The sequence below is a fragment of the Rhinolophus hipposideros genome (genome assembly GCF_964194185.1).
Source record: "Rhinolophus hipposideros genome assembly, chromosome: 7".
NCBI lineage: Eukaryota > Metazoa > Chordata > Mammalia > Chiroptera > Rhinolophidae > Rhinolophus > Rhinolophus hipposideros.
The window spans coordinates 15,201,569-15,209,979 of record NC_138053.1 but is presented as its reverse complement, the minus strand read 5'-3'; the positions used below and the strand labels follow the sequence as shown (position 1 = coordinate 15,209,979).

At 37.4% G+C, this 8,411-nt stretch overlaps 1 pseudogene across 1 annotated transcript; it reads right to left on the bottom strand.

Moving 5' to 3' along the window:
- Positions 1-6,781: 6,781 nt before the first annotated feature.
- Positions 6,782-7,169, bottom strand: LOC308499800 (pterin-4-alpha-carbinolamine dehydratase 2-like; annotated as a pseudogene). The gene has a single exon. The product of its transcript is annotated as a pterin-4-alpha-carbinolamine dehydratase 2-like (transcript).
- Between the last annotated feature and the right edge of the window lie 1,242 nt (positions 7,170-8,411).

Genomic DNA, 8,411 nt, shown 5'->3' with positions numbered 1-8,411 from the left:
CAGATAGCAGGAGCAAATTGCCTGAGCTTTGTTCTTCCCGCATCAGCCACAGATGTGAAGAAAATGACAAGAGGAAAAATTGCAAGAACCTTTTCTAAAAAGTGTTGTAAATTCGATGGCTGCCAGCCAGGAAAATGTAGCGTCCCTGGTTGTCACAAGTGCATAACAGAACAAAGAATGTCAGGCTGCAGGGAAAGACGACAGACAGGGTTGGAAATGAAGAACTTATGAGGAAGCAAAATACAAAAATCTAACCAAGGGTAAATGGGGATAAAAAGTCCTTGCAGGTTTCAGGAAGACCTGTATAGAGTTCAAATGAGTACGTGCAGGGAAATATGCTGTTTGCAGAGCTGCAAGGTAAACTTCCCACCCCACCCACTTAAAGAATAGAACAGGCTCTTTATTAAAATTCTGGTGGTTCTTTGGGAGGAGGAAATGCATTTGTAGGCAGATTGACAGGGGTGAACATATAATGCTTTTTATTTTACAGTGCAATGAAAAATTAAATATTTATTACAGATTTTAAAAATACTCACAAGAAAGGTAGTCTTTTACATCTTAATTTCCTGGTAGGTGTTACACAGAGCCCCTGGGGAGAGCCGAGTACTTGTCCCTTTCCTTCAGTCCTGTGGTCAAATTGGGAGGTGGAGACATACAGAAAAGATAGAGGTACATCTGTGCCCCTTGAGCTGGGTGACTGGGGTAGGGGTGGGAACAAAGAAGATGAACTTCTGTTACATTTGCATTTTGGATCTTCAGTTTGGACATCTGAAACACACGTAGGCCACGAAAACACCTTTCTTACTTGATTATGTGCAGGGTTAAATGGATAATACACGTAACGTCTCTGTCATTCCGTCTCCTTCACTTGTGCACTTTCCCCCTAGTCTGGGAGCTCCACGAGGACAGAGACCAGGTCCCTCTTGTCTGCTGCTGTGCCCCCCCAGTGCTTGGCACAGGGTCTGTGCTGAACAAATGTGCATTAGATTGAACTGATGCCGGTTGGTTGTGTAATTAGGAAGATGTAAAATCAGTTTTCTCTCTAGTGTGTTTATTCTAAAGTAATTTGTGTCAGGCAAATGCTTTCCCAAGTCTACTAAATTTGCCCCTAAGTAACTGAAGAGATCCTGACAGTGGGTAAGAGTGGCCAGTAGCATTTAATGACAGAAACAAGGAGGGGGGCTAATGGGCAGAGAACTTCTACAGGGTACTACAGTCCTTTCTAATTAACATACTGTATCTAGAGACCATTGTCTTAATCAAAAAGCACCTTAAGTGACAATTTACATGTGGTCTTTTAAGGATGTCAAGTAGCAAGAACAAATCCTTTGAACATCCTTTCTCTGCATCTGTCCCCAGAAGGAAAGAAAATGACAGAGATGAAATTTGCTAGGCTCTGCTTAAAACCACTGCAATTATGTTGAATGCTGTTCTAGTTCCAACTTATGGACACCTCTTTCAAAAAAGCCTTCCTCAGCATGAATGATATATAAATATATTAGAGAGGTACGAATAAGAGGTACTAAAAGTATTAATAGATAAGAGTAGGTAAGCTACATTGAGAGCCGTGGCAGCACCTGTGAGAGCTGGGTGGTGGGGGAGAAGGGTGTCAGCTTGTCCAAACAGAATCTTGAGGATAGAATTCATTTCATTCTTTCAAAAGTCCTGTAATGAAATTATTGTTATTTCATAGGTTGTAAGTACTCTCCAAAATTCATACTCTTTCTACCATACCATTTTACGATGTTTTGTCTTTGATCTGACTATCCCTTTCACAAGATTAAATACTTGTGAACTATTAAGGATTATTTTAACCATTCTTTCACAGTTTTACATAATTTTTAATATTCTAAAATATTTTACATGAATGTATTATTAATGGTCATATTTAGTGTTTACCTTAAGTGTAATTTTTACAATGTTTAATTATATTATAATGCGAAATATTTATAATGCACATTATTTAATTTACTAAAAATCTAAGAAAATCATGATTTGGCTATACATTTGTAAGTATTAGAGATCATCTTTGATATACAAATTGAAACCTCATAAAATGTAAATTTATTAGGATTATGACAAACAATGGACAAAAAAAAGCCTTCATTTAATGTTTGGAAGTTTTGAATAATTCATTTAAAACTCAATCCGCTAATTTTGATAATTTTCATGTATTATTTTTAAATCACAGAATAAGCTTGAAGATATTATCATTTACCTCTAAGGAAGACAGTCCAGATGTTGGTAGCTTCTATCCCTAGTAAAGGAAAAGTGAAATCAATTATATCGTCACAGTGCTTTCTCTTTTCAGCATTTTCTTTATTAGCAGAGACATTTTGCTGGCCTACATTATGAGCATACTCATCTGACCTACAGATCTGACAGGGAGCATCTTCAGGCATGTGTCTTAGTCACCGAGTCTTCTATAACAAAATAGCACAGGAACTTATTTCTTACAGTGCTAGAAGTTGGAAGTCCAAGATCAAGGTGCCAGCCAATTTGGTTCCCAGCAAAGGGCCCACTTCCTGGCTAGCAGAGGGCTGCCTTCTACTGTGTCCTCTCATGGTGGAGAGAGAAGGAGCTCTGGTATCTCTTCATCTTCTTGTAAGGACGCTAATCCCATCGTGAGGGCCCTACCCCCATGACTTCATCTAAACCTAAATACCACCCAGGGGCCCCATCTCCAAATATCATCACACTGGGGGTGGGGGCTAGCGGTCAAGGCTTCAACACACGAAACCTCAGGGGACACAAACTTTTAGTTCTAACCACATTTGTAAAAATGTTTTGGCCTAGACAAGGGAGGCCCCACCACAGTCTTTGGGACCAGCTCTGGCCTTCCTCCTAATAGAGTAAGGGATCTGCAGGGACAAGACGATACGTATACTCAGAGCCCGTTCCCTCCCTTCTATATGACACTGATTTTCCTGCCCAAACAGCCTGTACCTACCTGCTCCAGGGCCTGCAAGGCCCTTTCCCTAGGTCACCCTCCGCTCCCCCGCAGTGTGAACTGTACTACCACTGTGGAACTCCTGTACCCAGGAGGTGGCTGGGGGTAGCAGTTTGGATTCGGGAGAATGGCTGGAACTTACATGCTGGCTAGGGTCCACAGGTGTGAGTACAAGATGGAATTGAGGATGGAGAGACCAGAGAGAGAAGAGAGCTGGCTGTCTCATGTCACAGGGTTCCGGAACCAAACTCTGAAAAGTAAAAGGATTCGACAGGCATACTTTCCAGGTTAGTAAGAAGGTGTACTTGTGAAGGTAGGAGGATAGAACATTTTATTTCAGATGGTTAGGTGATTTGTGACTTTTAAATATGTAAACATTTGGTATGTGGGCCTCTGTTTGTACGCTTGCTGTATTCTTCACAGACATTAGGACTGGGTGTGATGATGACTAATGCTCCTCATTAGTATGTATTTTAATTAGTAATTTTTATGCATCTTCTCTTTAACTAATGCATCTTTTATGCATCTTCTCTTTAACTAATGTTACAGATATAAATTAAATAATATATGACTGAGAATAAAAACAACTATAAACAGAGTACTGGTTGAAACCATCTTGTTGGCAGGGAGTGCAGAGCTGCTAGTGATAAACCAACTAACTGAGTAAGGACCTTGCTCATCGGAGTTCCACTAATGGCCATGATGATTAATTTGATATACATAAAAGTACTAAAAAAGTACATCAAAAGTATATCAACATCCCAAATTACTACATTTCGAAAGAAAAAAAATACATGTATACATAATAGTAATTTGATTCATTCATTGAAAATGGTTTTTCTTTTGTTGCAAATTGTCATTCTTCTTTCCTGCTTCTAGTCCCCTCATAGTCTGCCTCTCTTATGTACTTATTATATGACCTGCAATTTGCACTCAAAGTGTGTAGTGTTTTCTAGGTATCTTTAAAAATTTGCACAAAGCGTTGAGTTTTATATCTCATTATTTTTCCACTTAATGTTTTTAAGAGCTATCCACATTGCTATACAAGTTCAGTTTCATGAACTATATTCCTACATATATTCCTACATGTATCCCTACATGTATTCCTACATGTATTCTTACATAGTGTCCACAGCACATACATATCAAAATATATTCATCTATTATTCCCTTGTTGTGGGCATTTAGGTGGCTTCCAACTTTCCATCATCAGAAATGAAACATACCATAATGAACACACCACGTGTTATCCTTACCAACCTGCGTGAGAAATTCTCTGAGGTATTTACAAAGGAGTGGCAATGCTGATAGGGCTTAAGTATCCTTATTTCATTAAATATCGCTGCATTGTTTTCCAGAACTTCTATTTTAACTTCCACAAGAAGTTTATATGTGATTCCATCTCTCTACAGCTTCATGGATACTTGATATTATCTACTTTCCAAATTTTGCCATTCTGATGCATTCAAGTGGTACCTCATTATTGTTGCAATTTAGTGATATCTGTTTTTTCTTTTTTCAGTTTTGAGAAATGATTGATGTACCACTGTATAAGTATAAGGTGTACAGCATGATGGTTTAATTTTCATATATTGTGAAATGATTACCACAATAGGTTAATATCTCATATAGATACAATAAAAAGAAAAAAAATTCTCCTTATGATGAGAACTCTTAGAAAAGTTGTTAAGAGAGTAAATCCTATGTTACATAGGAAAGTATTGAAAGTATTAACTCTAGTCATCCTCTTGCACATTACATCCCTAGTACTTATTTGTCTTATAACTGGAAGTTTGTGCCTTTCAACCACCTTCCTCCAGTTCCCCCTCCTTCAAACTCACACGTCTAATCTGATCTTTTTCTATGATTTTGGGGAGGTGTTTACTTCTTTCTTAAGATTCCACATGTAACTGAGATCATACAGTATTTGTCTACCTCTGACTTATTTCACTTAGTACAGTGTCTTCAAAGTCCATCCATGTTGTCACAAATGGTAGGATTTCCTCATTTTTATGGCTGAATAATATTCCATTATATGAGGTTGGCCAATTAAGTTCATGAACTTATCCTAGAAAAAGTGCTACATACCTCAATGCTAAATATCACTATAGTCACCTTCAAAGTACTCCCCTTGGGAAGCTATGCACTGATGCCAGCGCCTAGTTCATGCTTCAAAGCAATTTTGGAACTGTTTTTCTGGAATGGCCTTCAGAGCTGTTGTTGTATTACCCTTGATGTCTTGAATGTCATCAAAATGTCTTTTTTTCAATATTTCCTTTATCTTCGGGTAAAGAAAGAAGTCACTGGGGGTCATATCAGGTGAGTAGGGAGGCTGTTCCAATACATTTATTTGTTTACTGGCTAAAAACTACCCCATAGACAGTGGCATGTGAGCTGGTGCATTGTCGTGATGCAAGAGCCATGAATTGTTGGTGAAAAGTTCAGGTTGTCTTTTTCACACAGCCCTTTCAGCACTTCCAAATAGTAAACTTGGTTAACTGTTTGTCCAGGTCACACAAATTCATAATGAATAATCCCTCTGATATCAAAAAAAGGTTAGCAACATTGTTGCAATAACTTTGTGAACTTAATTGTCAGACCTCATATACAGAGTATGCCAAAGAAATGTATACACATTTTAAGAAAGGAAAAAAATGTATTACGAAATATATACTGATAACAAAAGATGAAATACAAGTCATGTTTGACTTCTGCAATTACAAGAGGTGCTCAAAGTGGTTACCATCAGCATCCAGACACTTCTGATTACAGCAAACTACTGCTTGAGCAACGTTGACCAAAGTGTTAACATCTCTTAAAGTGTGTATACATTTTTTTCCCAACCCCAGTATGTATACCACGTTTTCTTTATCCAGTCATCCATCAATGGACACAGGTTGTTTCCATGTCTTGGCCATTGCTATGAATATGGGGTTGTAGATACCTTTGTGAGTTAGTGTTTTTGTTCCCTTTGGATATACTCCCAGAAGTGGACTTGCTGGATCATACAGTAGTTCTATTTTTAATTTCTTCAGGTACCTCTGTATTTTCCACAGTGGCTGTACTAATTTATACTCCTACCAATGGTGTACAAGGGTTTCCTTTTCTCCATATCCATGCCTTATCTTTTGTTTTTGGTGATGGCCATTCTAACAGGCCTGATAATATCACACTGTGATTTACATTTGCTTTTCCTTAATGACTAGTGATGCTGAGCATTTTTTTTCAAGTACCTGTTGGCCATTCATACGTCTTCTTCGGAAAAATATCTATTCAGTTCCTTTGTCCATTTTGTAAATTGGGAGTATTTTATTTTTTTGCTATTGAGTTGTGTGAGTTCTTTCAATGTTTTCTATATTAACCCCTTATGAGATACATGGTTTACGAATATTTTCCCATCCCATACGTTGCCTTTTCATTTTGTTGATAGTTTCTTTTGCTGTATAGAAGCTTTTTAGTTTGTTTACTTTTGATTCTGTTGCTTGTGCTTTACAAAAAATTACCAAGACCTATGTCAAGAAGCTGGTATCCTGTGTTTTCTGCCAGAAGTTTCATGGCTTCAGATCTTATATTTAAGTCTTCAATCCATTTCAAGGTAAATTTTGTGAGTGTGTAAAATAGGGATCAAGTTTCATTCTTTGACATGTGAATATGCAACTTCCCCAGCACCATTTTTTTTCAAATTTAAATCATTTTGTTTTGAAGCACTGATTTTACAAAATGTAGTACAAAGATGAACTAAATTTACAACCTAATTTGTTCATGCAAATCGCCTTCAAAATACATTGCATGTAAGATGCATATAAGATTTTACATGCATTTTGGAAAAAATCACACAGAAACAGCTACTTTTTCAATAAACTTGGCCAGTTTCACATCTCTTTTGGTCAGTCCACCAGTATCATGCGAGGTGAGAGTTATCTGGACCTTGTTGTACACATTGAACCATTCTGGGTGATGATTCATCTTCTCTGCTTGTAGGGCAACTCGAGACATAAAGCCAAATGACTGATTAAAATTTTTGAAGGAGAACTCTTTGTAGATGGCTTCTCTCTCACTTAATTCCAACCATCCTGCTGCTTTAAGGTCAAGCATAACTTGTTTCCTCAGCTGTCAACAAGTGGGCATCTGCTGACATGGCTGCGAGACCTGCAGTCGGGCCCGTCAGCGCCCCCAGCAAGCGCTGCGTTGCCCCCCGCACCCCCAAAGCCGCCGCCATGCCTCCCCAGCACCATTTTTTGAAGAGATTGTCTTTTTTTCTATTGAGTTTTCTTGGTTCCCTTGTCAAATATTAATTGACCATATATGCATGGGTTTATTTCCGGGCTCTCCATTTTGTCTCATTGCTCTATTTGTCTGTTTTTATGCCAGTACAATAAATACTGATTTAATTACTATAGCTTGAAATCAGAAAGTATGAATGCCTTCAGCTTCATTCATCTTTCTCTGGACTGCTTTGGCTATTTGAGGTCTTTTGTGGTTCCATAAAAATTTTAGGAGTGATTTTTGTTGTTTTTTTTTTCTATTTCTGTAAAAAAATAAAGTCATTGACATCCTGATAGGGATTGCATTGAATCTATAGACAATTATTGGTAGTATTGATTCCTAAGTACTTTGTTTTTGATGCTACTTCAAATGGGATTTCTTTTTCAGAATATTTATTTTTACTGTATAAAATACTACTGATTTTTGTATGTTAATTTTGTGTCCTGTAATTTTACTGAATTCATTGATTAATTCTAACAGTTTTGGTTGAGTCTTCTTACATGGAGGATTTTCTATATATATAAAGTCATGTGATCTTCAAATAAAAAATATTTTACTTCTTCCTTTTCAATTCCGATGCCTTTTATTTCTTTTTATTGCCTGATTGCTCTCAGACTTTCAGACTCTGGTGACTAGGAGTAGTGAGAATGGGCATCCATGTCTTGTTCCTGAGTTTAGAGGAAAAGCTTTCAACCTTTCACTATTAAGTACGATGTTAGCTGGGGGCTTGTCACATATAGCTTTTATTAGGTTGAGATATGTTCCTTACATGCCTAATTTATTGTTTTTTATCACGAACAGATGTTGAATTTTGTCAATTTGTTGAATTTGCAGAAAATGCTTTTTCTGCATCGATTGAGATGATCATGATCTTTTATTCTATTAATGTGAGGTATCACACTGATTGATTTGCATATGTTAAACTATCCTTGCATCCCAAGGCTAAATCCCACTTGATCATGGTGCATGATCATTTTAATGGGATGCTGATTTGGCTTTCTAGTATTTTGTTGAGAATTTTTGTATCTGTATTCCTCAGGAATATCGGCCTAAAGTTTTCTTTTCTGGTAGTGCCCTTATCTGGCTTTAGTATCAGGATAAGCCTGGCTTTGTAAAATGAGTTTAGGAGTGTTCCCCCCTTTTCAATTTTTTGGAAGAGTTTGGTAATTCACCACTGAAGCCGTCTGGTTCTAGA